Genomic DNA, 14343 nt, shown 5'->3' on the forward strand with positions numbered 1-14343 from the left:
AGTGAAGTGTGGTGGATAGAGAGAGAATCAACAGCCAGCTAGAATCCAGGAGAGCACCAAGGAACAGACCTTGATATTGTCATTGGAGCTGGATACAAGATGAGATATGACCCTGGGGAAGCCAGACAAGAGGCCAATTATGAAAATGGGTACAAACCACAGAGCAACAGTGTCCCTGGCCCCAAGGCTAAGAACAAGGAAATCACTGCTGTAGGCTCTCCACTTAATGCGCCTGGAACTTAAGCAGGTCAGTCAACTTCTCTGATGATGTCTCAGGGGGTGAGGGTTTCCAATGCATCCTTAAGCCCATATTAGGGGTTCATGAATATAAGAAAGCTTTTTCGTTTTAATTGTGTCTACTTATACTAAGCATATTGTACTGAAAAATTTAAACAGAGTTGATAGAAGTAATCCTATCTAATAAAAGAGTAATATGCAAATTGACCATCATTCCAACTCACAAGATGGCTGCCCCCCTGTGGACACAAATGGCCACCACAAGATGGCCCGCAGGGTAGGGTAGTTGTGGGTGATCAGGCCTGCAAAGGACGACAACTGGGGGGGACCAGGCCTTCAGGGGAGGGCAGTTTTGGGGGACTAGGCCTGTAGGGGAGGGCAGTTGGTGATGACCAGGCTGGCAGGGAAGGGCAGTTAGGAGTGACTGGGCCAGCAGAGAAGGGCAGTTGTGGGGGGGGAGCAGGCCAGCCAGGAAGGGCAGTTGGAGGGATCAGGCCTGCAGGGAGGGCTGTTGGAGGCTACCAGGTCAACAGAGGAGGGCAGTTAGGGGTAATCACGCCAGCAGGGGAGCAGTTAGGTGTTAATCAGGCTGGCAGGGGAGTGGTTAGGGTGATCAGGCAGGCAGGGAAGGAGTTGGGAGTCAGCAATCCTTGATTGTGAGAGAGATGTCCGGCTGCCCATTTAAGCTCAATCCCAGTCAGGCCTAAACGGGCAGTTATACATTTCTCTAAGGGGTCCCAGGTTGGAGAGGGTACAGGCTAGGTTTAGGGACACACACACACCCGTATACAACAATTTCATGCACCAGGCCTCTAGTCAAATTTTTTTTTTAATAAATATATTTTATTGATTTTTTACAGAGAGGAGGAGAGAGGGATAGCGAGCTAGAAACGTCGATGAGAGAGAAACATTGATCAGCTGCCTCCTGCATGCCCCCTACTGGGGAGGTGCCCGCAACCAAGCTACATGCCCTTGACCGGAATCGAACCTGGAACCTTTCAGTCGGCAGACCGACGCTCTACCATTGAGCCAAACCAGTTTCAGCTCTAGTCAATTATAGGAAATGAATTGCTGATATTAAAATGTTGCTTATCCTTATATATTCTTCCCATGTGGTAAAGTCTAACAAAAGTCATTGAACTCTAACAGTTAATTATCTTCTCCTCAAACTCTGCTGCTCTTCTGGGTATTATATGCTTTTTTTTTTTTTTTTTTTTAGACTGGGGAGTATATAGAGAGAAAGAGCCAGAAGAGTGGCCTTATAATTGGATAGGCTGGGCAACATTTCAAACAGATTCCATTACAAGAACAAAAACACATTTCAAAGGCAAATATAAATGATTCCTGTATTAGCTGATTTAAAGCAGCTAATTAAGACATCTAAAAATAGTAATTTTATAGAATGCTCGTATTGGAAGATATCTTGAAGATAACCACTTTCCAACCCCTAATTGTAAGTTGAGAAACCAGGTTTAGAAGTTGAGTGACTTGCCTAAGGCCACAAGGTTAGAGGAAGGAACAAGGACAGTCAACTCCTAAATCTCAACCCCATCTGGACCTCCCTGGCTGGAATAAAGGGACTGGGTGGTGGGGAGAGGCATAGATGCCTTCTTTTGAAGGTCCACCAAACAGAAGAAGTAATTTTTAAAAATAGGGAAACTATCGCAAAACATATATTTTGAAATTCCCTAACAAAAACTGGCATCACAAATCAGTTCCTTCTCTAGAATTTCTAGTTGTTTCTATGACAACTTTATTTACTCCCATAGCATATTTTGCTCAAACCCTCCCACCCCCAAGAAAAAGGCTTTTTTTTAAAAATATACTTTTTATTAATAGTGGTATTGCAGATATCTCCTATTTCTCCCCCTTTGCCCTACTGCCCATGTCCATGGGCTACACGTATCTATAATACTAAAAGCATAATATGCTAATTAGATCGGACAGCTGAACAACATTCCGGACATCCTTCTGGACAAAGCCGTGGTGGTAGGGGCCAAGGCAGAGGCAGTTAGGGGCAGGCAAGCAAGCAGTTAGGGTTGATCAGGCAGGTATGCAAAGTGGTTCGGAGTGATCAGGCAAGCAAACAGAGTGGTTAGGGGTGATCAAGCAGGCAGGCAGGGGAGCCAGTGGTCCTGGATTGCGAGAGGGTGCAGGCCCATACACAAATTTCATGCACTGGACCTCTAGAAAGTATTTGGTTTATCTCTTCTCATCCCCCTATACCCCGAAATAAGGTAGGTCTGTTTTTGAGGTGGAAAAAGCTGGGAGACCAGGAACAAAGAAAAATGTACACAAAAAATTTAAAAATTTTAAATTGAGTCAGAGGGAGCCTTTCCAGTGTTCTGTCAGGTACTAGCATACCAGGAGGACCAACCTTCTGAGTCCTGATGCATTTATTTCTGTCTCAATTAAGGAAAAATGACATCATTTTAGAGAAGCGGTACTCTCAAGGAGTTAGTGAGATAATGAACTTACGTGATTAAATTGGCTTGTCAAATGGATAACAGTACACTTTCCAGGGTTTAGAGGTGAACAGGGTTTCCTCTTGGACTCCTTTCTTCCTCTACCCCAGGCAACTTAAAGCCCAACCAGGTATCACCTACTTTCCTCCAGGCGCACTAGTGTTCTAGGGTGCAGAATGTCCTGCTGTTTACCATTTGTGTTCCTTTCAGTTCAGAACAATCTGCTAATTCTTAGGAAAGAAGTCTGAGGAGGCCAGCGGACTTGGAGGTGGTGAGGTGGGGTGGGGCAGCAATCCATCAGCTACCAGCAGAGCTGCTCGTGAAGTGGATACTGAGTGTGTATAAAGATTTTTGGCTCAAGCTTTTGTAGATCCTTTACATCCTTTGGTGCACTCTCGGTTTCAGGTTTACAGAAATAAGTTTGAAAAGCAAAAAGGAAGAGGAGGGGAGTGAAGGCCTTTTCATTTTCATGCGTAGGGCATTATCTCAGTCCACACCCGGACTGTTCTCTGCCTTCTCCCAAAGTCACACTGATACTATGAATCTCTGTCAGCCCCATGGACTCAACAAAAAACACTGCTATTGTGATTAGTTAATATGTGATTTCAGGCAAACATGTCCATGGAGACATTCCTGCATTAGACGTGATCATCGTTAACTCTACAAGCCCAGTGGTGCTGCAGGCATTTGTCTTCAGGGAAACCCAGTTGTCTATACTCACAGAAAGGCGTGCTGAACTGCTCATCTCAATATGCTCCTTAGTGCATGGTCATGCCTCTGGAATCACCACGGGTACCCTGGGAACCTGCTGCTTGCCAGACCCTGACTGTGGGCTCATGAGCAAATTGGGGACACAAAGCATCTCTTTTCCTTTAAAGGAGAGGGACATGGAGCTACATAAATCCAGGGTTGTCTTGTTACACTTGGAAGGCAGTTTTTAGCATACAGAGCATTGCCATATACATTTTCATATTTTTCAATTTTCATCTATTATTGTGGAGAGAAGATGAGAGATTGTGGTAGGATAAAATATCTGTGTATATAGAAAGCTAGATCAAGGAGGTAGACATTTAAACCAGCCCATTTATTAATTGAAGCAATTCAGTTTAGGAAGAAGTATCAGATTAGCAGCATTTAGCTGAAAGGACAAATTCTTGGTTATAGCTAACATCCCCAGATGATACAAAGACTCGGGTTTTTCCCTGGGAAAACTATGGCAGCTACATAATGGAATAAACATTCTACTGCTATCCTTACCAAACAAATCTCCCAAATTTTTATACCTCCTCTTATTCATTTTTACATTGGGCAAGTAAAAATGCAGACATGATTGGGAAATCAAGGACTCAGCTTCCAACAAATGCAACTAAGGTCACAAACAAAACTACACTTAATGATGAAGTGGGACTGTGACACGGGGTGCTTCATGGGTCACTTGCCAATCAGAAAATGCCACATCACATTCATCACAGAAACAAGGGGCTCTTTTGCTCAAAATTAAAATGTGTATTTCAAAAGCCTTGCCAGTTCTCAGGTTCTGTGGTTCCCCCCTCTCGTAATGTTGTGCAGTTACATGATTACACTCACCCTACTGGCATTCTTTGTAATGTGAAAGCAAAGAAAATTCATTGGCAGGAGATGCTGATGAAAGCATGCTGCCTAAAACACTTCCTGCAGCACTAGAACTCTCCTTCAGAAGACAAATCAGCTAAGTTAGAAGTAGCAATGGGGACTTAGAGGAAGCCGGGTTTTTAAAGTAAAGTCTTCTTATGCAATACTGGTATTTGTCCTCAGTACTACATAGTTTTAATTTAAAAGTATTTCCAGCAATGCAGTTCAATGAAAGTTTAATATTTTACCTGATTTGTTTCAGAGTTGTAAAAGGAACAAAATATTACAAACAAAAGGTGAGAATCAGAAAAAAAATTATACTTGCTATATGTCTGTAGAATAATTCCTAAACTACGAATTGCCTGTGATTACAGGTCTCTACACAAGGAAATGATTCATCCAGTTGCCACATGGCTTATTTGCCATTTGTTGAACATGATCAGCACATATTGAAGGATTTTTTAAATGGAGCCAATAGAAGTTTATGATAATAAAAAACAAAAACAAAAACAAAAAACAGATTTCTTAAGGAACTTTCAAGTGTGAGGTAAATGTAAGGAAGGGGTTAAGAGAAGAGTTTAATACCACTGAGTTGGATTCTAGGCTTCACCAATTATTAGTTCTTTAAGCCATGGTTTCCTTATTGGTAAAAAGGGACCATCTCTTCTCTAACGGGTCATTTTGAAGATTAAACAAAATAAAGTATACATAAAACATTTAGCATAATATTTGGCACATAATAAACACTCAATAAAATTTAGCTGTTATTTATTTTAGTTCACAAAGGTTAATATATTTCCCTTTTATATGACATAATTTGACAATAATCTGAAGTTTTTTATTTTCATTAGTTTCAATTTGTCCATATCACACAACTTAAGCATATATGCTTTCAGTAATTAGCATGTTGTATAGGATTTCCCAGAGTTTTTAGATAAGAAAAATAAATTATACTTTTAAATAAATTAAAATAGTTAAAATAAACTTTATAAAATAATTGAAGTCCAATCAGTTTGGTTTTATTGTTGAAAACTACTTTAAACATTCAGCAAATTATTTGCTTTACATTAACAGAAGAAAACAATGAATGATAGATTAAAAATGACAGGAAAGAAAATAAGGCACATAAAACTGAAATATAAGAATTCAAGTTTAAAGACCAAATAAAGATTCACTTACTGATGTTATAAGAATTTAACCTTCTCCTTAGCATACACATACATTCTAATCTGTGAAATAACACTTATACTGGTAAACTCATGGTTTAGCCCATATGGTGTATTTACAAATTGATTTTATAAGTAAACATGCAATGTGAACAATAGCCCTTGATTCATGTTGTTACAGTGACAAATTCATGTTGTTCATTCCAGGAACTGGCTGTACTCTGTCAGGTGCTTACCAATCACAAGGTTTACTTCTCGTACACAAAGTTAAACATGGAGCCAGAGAACCATCTTCCTGAGCACTGTGACTGGCTTAGAGACTTTTTGCTATGCAAAAGGTTTTTTAGTCAAACTTTTTGTTTCCCTCATTGCTTTTGGACTGTGACTCTTGTAGAAAATTTTTCCATTTCTAGTTTTAAAAGTATATATATTCAGATTTTCTTATAGTATTTAATTATATTTATTTGTAGGGCTTATCCTAGTGTCTAGTATTTTCAATATAATATTTTTCTCATATGGCTGTCCACTTATCCTAGCTCCATTTATTAAAAATTCTTTCTTCACTAATTTGATGTGCTGCCTTTATTGTATTTTCATGTGCACCAGTTTGAAGGTAATGTGATATTTCTCTTTGAATATCTTAAATATTTTCCTTTTGTTTTATAGCAGCTTTATTGTGATGTGTTTGTGTATGTTTTTAAAATTCTGTTTGGGGTTTGTAGCACATTTTGAATTGTGATTTAATGTCAGTTTTGTAAGATTCTCAGCCACTAACTTTTAAAATATTCCTCTGATCTATTCTCTCCATTCTCCTTTTGGGATTCATTACACATATTGGATCTTTTAAAATCAAGTTCCACACAGCTCTTATTCTCAGCATTTTCCAAACATGTTATAGTTCTTGTATTTTTAAAAATTTACCTTCTAATTACTGATTCTCACTTCATCTGTGTCTAACCTGATGTTAAACATATTTATTGAGTTCTTTATTTCAATTATTGTATTTTAACAATTATTGAGATATAAATTACATACTATTTCCAGTATCTCTTTTTAGCTTCTCAACCTTGCAGTGGACATTTTCTGCACAGCCTCCGGGGGGTTCAGGTAGTTTGTCAGGTACACGAGTACTTCTCTGTGTTTCTATTCTCTCAAGGGTCATGGTTTCTCAAGTCTTGGTCGTCCTCTGATGTCTCTCACACATACATACACAAAACTGTTTCTTTCTGTCCTTATTATTAGTCAGATTTTTATTCTCAGCAAGAGAGTTGGTATATGACAAGCTGATCTATCATTATAGGATGCCTTTGTAAGCACTTGGACTCAGTTCTGGATTTTCTATTCTATTCCATTAGTTTCTTGTCATGTGCCAAAACCACCTTATTCGAATTATAGAGAACTTCATATTTTTATATATGGTAGGATTAATGTACATATGTATACTTGAACACACACCAACACACACACACACACACACACACACACACACAGCTCATATGTTTCAGTGTCTTCTAGCTATTCTTTCTTGTTTATTCTTCTAAATAAACTGTATAATAAAGCTATTTAACTCCAGAAAACAAATGTGATATTTGTATTTGGATCAGGTTAAATTTGTAAATTTACTAAGGAACAAAATGTACATCATTTTAGCATTGAGTGTAGTATTGTCTATTTAAAAAATCTACTTCAGTTTCCTCTGTGCCTTCAGAAAATTTTATAATTTCCTTCATATGGATGTTAAACTTTTTTTTTCAGAATTTTACTTTGTTTTATTTCTATTACTTATAACAGTCTTCTCTTCCATTCATCCTCTAACTTATTATTATTCACATGTGTGAAGGGCATTGATTTGTTGTTTATGTTATATCTTGCAACTTTACTGAATTCTTTGCTTATAATATTTTTTCATAAATTATTTTGGGTTTTCGAAGAATATGTTAATATAGTCTACACAAATAGTTTTACCTTGTATTTTCAAATTCTTATGTTTATAATTCCTTTCTCATTTAATTGTATTAGATTTTAATGGGGATATTAGACATTTTCTTATTCCTGGTTCTTATACCAAAGGGTCTAGAATATCTTCATTGATGAGGATACTAGCTTTTCAGTGAACTGTCAGTCATTTTATTATTTTAAGGAAGTATATACTAATGAAAACTGAGTGTTTTTTCTTTTTACATAAATGGATGATTTATGTTGTTCAGTGACCTTTTCCCATTCAAGAAAATGTTCATATTTGTTTTCCATAGCTCTATTAATATGATGAATTATATTGATGTATCCCTTAATAATTAATTGTCTTTGGCCAAAACCGGTTTGGCTCAGTGGATAGAGCGTTGACCTGCGGACTGAAAAGTCCCTGGTTCGATTCCGGTCAAGGGCATGTACCTTGGTTGCGGGCATATTCCCAGTAGGGGGTGTGCAAGAGGCAGCTGATCGATGATTCTCTCTCATTGATGTTTCTAACTATCTATCCCTTTCTCTTCCTCTCTGTAAAAAAATCAATAAAATATATTTAAAAAATAATAATTAATTATCTTTGTATTTCTGAAATAAATCTCTCATGTTATGATGTATTATTATTATTTAATGCACTATTAATTATTTTTGCTAACATTTTACTTAAGAGTTTTGTATACCTGTTTATAAGTGGAAACAGGCTATAGTTTTTGTTTTATACAATATTTTTCAGGTTTTGATATTAGTTTGATATTCAATTCATTATTTTTATTACTTTTTCATGCTTTGAAGTAGTTCAAATAGTATTTGGATAATGTAATCTTTAACAGTTTGGTAAAATTTCATTATAGAACAATCTGTGGGAGGATCTTTACATTTTATTTAATTTTAAAATTCATTTTATTTAGACTATATGTTTAATGGGATCAATTTTAGTAAAATATATTTTACTAGAAAGTTATCTAGTATTTTTTTTAGAGTTTCAAATGAATTTGCATAGAATTGTATAGAAAAGTTTCTTGATTAAACTTCCTTTCTTTGACAGCTATCATTGTTCCCTCTTTGCTATTTTCTTATTTTGCATTTTCTCACATTTAACTGATTCAATTTAATTATTTTTTAAAGGACCAGATTTATTTATTCATAAACACTGTGGATTATTTATTGTTTTATCCTCTAAATTGTTATTTTTGTTTTACTTTTATTTCTTTTCTTTCTAATTCCTTCTTTCTAATTTTGATACTTTTCAATTCCCAGTTAGTATCTATAAGGCAATCAGCAAACATTTTATTTCCATATATACTTCTTTAATTCATCCACTTTTGTAGTTGAAATTTATTGACATTGTTAGGGCATATATTAAGTATATACTATTCTATCACCTTAACGTTTGCCATCAACTCTACAGTTAAGTATATTCACTGTCCTTATAGTGAACATTCCCCAGTATTCTCAGTTGTCTGAATTCATTCCCTAGTGATTCTTTAAGAATATTCCTTGAGGTCATGCATGTTTATAGCTTCACTTATAATATATATACTAAAAGGTAAGCTAAACTAGATTTAAAATTTGGCTTACATTACCTTTGAGTATCTTAAATATACTACCCTACAGTCTTCTGGTTTAAAATATCGTTGTTGGAAAGTATGGCTTTTTCTTTAAATCAGGAAGCCCAAAGACTTTTTTTCTTTATCTCAATAGATTTTTAAAATATATCTTGGTATTTATATGATTTTACTAAACACACACACACACACACACACACACACATACACATACACACACACGCACACACATACACAAATGAACAAACAAAGAAGAAACAATCTCAGATACAGAGAACAAGTCTATAGTAGCTACATAATAGGGAGAGTGCAGGAATGAGTGAAAAAGGTGAAAATAACTAAACACAATTTGCCCGTTATAAAAATAGTTATGTTGATGTAAAGTACAGCATAAAAATATATTGTAATAACTATCTATCGGATTGGAGGAGATCACTGAGGAGTAAGTATAAATAGAGAAAAGATCCCAGGACTGAACCTTAGAAAACTGACCAAGAGGTTAAAAAGAGAAAGAATAACCAGAAAATAATTCTCAGAAAAGCAACTCTTCAACTAGGATAGAAAACAGAGTAGTGTGGTGTCCCAAAAGCCAAGTAGAGAAAGTGGTTTAGGCTCTAGTTGGGGAAAGTGGGCATCATCAGTGAATTACTGAATATTCCCAAGTCATCTTACAAAACATTCTGAGCTTCTAGAACAGTGAAAGGAAAATCTCATGGACAACATCTTTAACAAAAAGTTATTCCTACACATTCTAGAATATGAGCAGGCAAACGAAAACTCCAACTATTGGCAGTAATAGGGGGAAGAAAAAAAAAGGAGGAATTTCCAATTTTCCTTCAGCTAGAGAATAAGGAATGGCTAACAAGTACTCACTACTCAAGGAAAAGTCTATCCTTGGAGAGGAATCCTAGCAGGCAGGCCTTGAAAATTACTGTGAAAAGTGGGGTAGGGTTGCAGAGCATGCAGTTTTGAGATGAGTGTAGAAAGATTAAAATAAAATTAGATTATGCTGGTATGGTCAAGTTCCAAGAGCTTCCAGAAATACACATACTTTCTGTAATCTCATAACTCCAAAATTTCTCTAAAGCCCCAAGTTCTCTTAAGCCATAGACTTATGTATAACTTTCTCCCTACCTCACATCTAGCTCATTATCAAGAACAAGCAACACTACCTCCAGTATATATCTTGACTGTTTACCTCCACCTGTAATACTCCAGCTGAGCTACAATCATCACCATCAGAAATTACTGCAATAGCCAATTAACTGGGCTGCTATTACTACCCTAACCTTCCCCACTTAGTCTGTTTTCTTTCAAGTACTCAATTACTCTTTAAGAATATAATCAGATAATATCACATCTCTGAGAAAAAACTACCAATGGCATCACATAACCCTTGCAACAAAAGCTAAGTGTTTCACCATAACCTACATGGCCCTACGTAATCTGAACCCTAGTTTCCTCAATGATCTTATTTCCTATTATTCTTCTTCTCACACTAGTTCAAGGCCACATTGGCTTTGTAGTTTCCCAAGACTCCATGTAGCTCCTGTACATGCTCACACACATATCTTACATGCTTCTCCCTCAAATCTTTGTACAGCTCACTCCATTTGTCCAGTTCAAATAGCATCCTATCAGAGACACCCCCTAAACATTCCATTGAAATAGGACTGCTATATTGGCCCACCCCTTATCAATCTCTTTTTTTTCTTTATATACTTTAGTTTTCTTCCTATCACATTTATTATTATTTGAGAGCATATTTTTATTGTTATCTCTCACAATAAAATGTAAGCACTGTAAATACACTGGATTTATCTACTCTATTCACTTAAGTATTTCCAGAGCCAGATCCATGCCTTGTCCACAATAGGTGCTAAGAAATATTTGTTGATTAGCTGTATGAAGCATTTCCTAATTACCATTTCTTATAACTTGTTATAGTACCGATTATTGTCACAAGTTCAACTTTATCCCTCTAAATTTGCTTTTATATTTTAAAAAGGTGTTTTATATGTTTATTCTATCCTTCCAGTTTTTATGGTTTTACTTTAACTTTTATTCATTAATCCAAGTAGAATACATTTTTGTTAATGAGGAGAAATAACTTCATATTTACCTCCTTCCCCAATCTCCCAGTATGCATTTATTAAATAGCCTGAACTTGCTTAGAATATCATTTTTACACATACTAAGTTGTATGTACATATAGAATATCCTTCATAAATTCCTCATATTTTTTAAATTTTAATACATTTTGATGTAAATATTCTAGACATATCTGCTAAACTACATGCTCTTCTTTTATTGGAAGCTCATTCTGCCATGGAGCAGTCAACATTTATTACAGAATCTGAAATTAAATTAAACCAGTGTGCTTGGTCATAGAATGTGGCTTTCTCAAACAAAGTGCTTTTGAATGTCACCCATAACTTGTTTCTATTGTGTCTAAAACTCACAAGGAATGTATGTGGATTGTAAGGAAAGGATAGAGAAAGAGAAGACAAACCAGATTACAGAAAGAAATTTCTAGTCATTTGATTTTGTCTAAGATATTCTACAGTATTTTGATAGGATCTTTGTACTTTCCCTCTGCCTTGTGATTGGCTAAAATCACAGAACTAAATTAGAATTCACACTTCATGGGTTCAAGGCCTGTGTATCACACTCTCACTTTATAACACCCTCTGTGCCCATTCACATATGTGCTCATTCATTCTAAGAAACATCTGTATTTGATAAAGCAAGTTGAGACCAGGATTTTGCCCTGAGGGTATACTATCTAACAAGGAAATCCATGTATTTAGTTTTGTAACCAAAATGATGCTTTCTCATTCAAAAGATGCGCTTGTGCATCTGCTATTTATTTGGCATGCTTTCTGGCTCTCTGTTACTCACTTCACAGTTTGGGTTTAACAAATATATTGAGTGAAATGAGGAAAATTATGTAGACCCAAACAGTAGGAAGTGCTAGATTGTCATCAAATAACCAAGTGCTGAGTTTACAAGAGAAATGTATCATGTGATACTCCAGCCACTTTTTGGTGGATCTTTGTAAGATTGCCATAATTAAAAAAAAAAAAATGTTTTTATTGGTTTGAGATAGAGGATGAGAGAAGAGAGGGAGAGAGAGAAAAACATCAATGATGAAAGAGAATCATTGATTAACTGTCTCCTGCTTGCTCCCTTCTTAGGATTGAGCCTGCAACCCAGGCATGTGCCCTGACAGGAATTGAACCGTGATCTCTTGGTTCATGGGTTGGTGCTCAACTACTGAGCTATATTGGCTGGACAATTTTATTTCCAATTAATTTCTTTGTACTGTATGGAATCAAATAATTTATGACACTAGAATTCAAATAAAATTGACAATATTTGAGAACAAACTATCAACCATGTCTGTGTGTTAAATACTGTAGTTTAAAGGTTACATAAAATGTAATATTTTAATATAAAATCATGACTACCAAGCAAGCACTCATTTTTAAAAAGGAGCCACCAGCCTGGCTGAGTGGCTCAGTGGTTGAGAGTCTTCCCATGACCAGAAAGGTCACCAGTTTGATTCCTGATCAGGACATGTGCCCAAGTTACAGGCTCGATCCCAGAGAGGGGTCGTGGAGGAGGCAGCCAAGATTGATGTTATGCTCTCACATAGGTGTTTTTCTTTTTCTCTCTGCCTCTCCCTTCCTCTCTCTCTAAATTAATTAATTATACATATATATATATATATATATATATATATATATATATATATATATATATATTTTTTTTTTTTTTTTTTTTTAAGAAAAGAAAAAAGATGAGCTACCAGAAAAAGGACCAGGTACTAAAATTCCATAATCTGTCCCAACTGCCTTCTGAACTTTCATTTCTTGGTATCTGTGTAAATTCACCTACTTAATACTGTGGCACTCTCAATGCCAAAGTTATGCAGAGTGGGAAGTAAGACAGAGTAATCATTCCAAATTTTTTATCTTATAATTCGCCAAAAAGAAATTCAAGTTTCACAGTCAAGTTTACTTTAGTGCATGCTGCCTAGCTTTAGGCTCACCATTTGGATAAACCTAAATTTTCAAACAATGGGGCAATAGAGATAGAAACTTGAAAGAAACAGAAAGGAAGGAGGAGGGGAAAATATTCCTTAAAGAAAGAAAGAAAGAAATTCCTGGACAGAATGGACCTGTAAGAGGGAAATGACTCAGCAAGATCTTTACACTTAAAAAATTATTTTTCTCTCATTGCTCTCTATCAGTGCCCTAAACTATTCCTTTTCAGATTTAATCCTCCATTTTCTCTTCCCTGCTTCTCTCCCTCCATCTCTATAATGGGGGAAAGCTACCTTCATTCAGTGACTCACACGGGAATGCTGGTTTTAGTCATAAGCAAGGTTTCTGCAACTTCACTGATGGAGGTGTTCTCCTTGAAACAGAATGATTTTCCATATTACCTCTCCTCAGCTACAGCCAAACAGATGGCTCTGTACTTTTAAGCCCAACTAAGGCATGCTGTGAGTGCAAACCCAAGGAGCTTATCCGTAATAATCCTGTTCAAATCTACTCACCATATTTTAGTTATGTCTTGCTTTTTTAAACAAGTTTTAAAACGTGCAAAGTGGCAAAACAAATGTAACAAAAGATATGTTTGGATGTAAATAAATTTAACATTAGTAATTAGCTTTCATGATAAATTCTAGAAAACACAGCAAAGAGGTCACTGAAACTGCTGTAAACATGCTGAGAAATTCAACTCCTATCTCAACTGGACCCTTTTTCTAGACTAAGTATGTATACATGTAGGCAGCCAGTAGTTTATAGCACATTTTAATATTTTCAGAGAATAGTTAAGTGATCCAATCCTTAAAGATACAGCACCTCTTCCCCCCCCCCCCGCCCTCCCCCCCCCCCCCCCCGGCTATCCCCCCCCCCAGGAATCTGTTTTGGAAGCCAATTCAATGATTACTACTGGGACATGGAATTTTGATATCCATTTGGTACTGATTTACACCAGTATTTTTAAGGTTGCCAATAAGAAAGTCCAGAATATCAGGCAGCCAAAATTCCACAAGAGACAACTGTCTTTTATTTTATAGCTTATGAATTTGGGGCTTAATATGATTTTCCATTAACAAGATCTGTACACCCTCCAGAGTGCTAAAGCCAGTGTGTAGATCAGCAAAGTAACACAGAACATATGAGGCAAGTTAATATTAAACTTGAAGGAAAACTATACAAATTATATTGTTTATTTAGGAAAAAAAGCACTCTAGTTGAAAAGGGCTGACATATGATTTATTGCAAACACTTAACCAGCATGTTTACAGTTTTACTCTTAACC

The sequence above is a fragment of the Pipistrellus hanaki genome (genome assembly GCF_964339955.1).
Source record: "Pipistrellus hanaki genome assembly, chromosome: 5".
Lineage (NCBI taxonomy): Eukaryota > Metazoa > Chordata > Mammalia > Chiroptera > Vespertilionidae > Pipistrellus > Pipistrellus hanaki.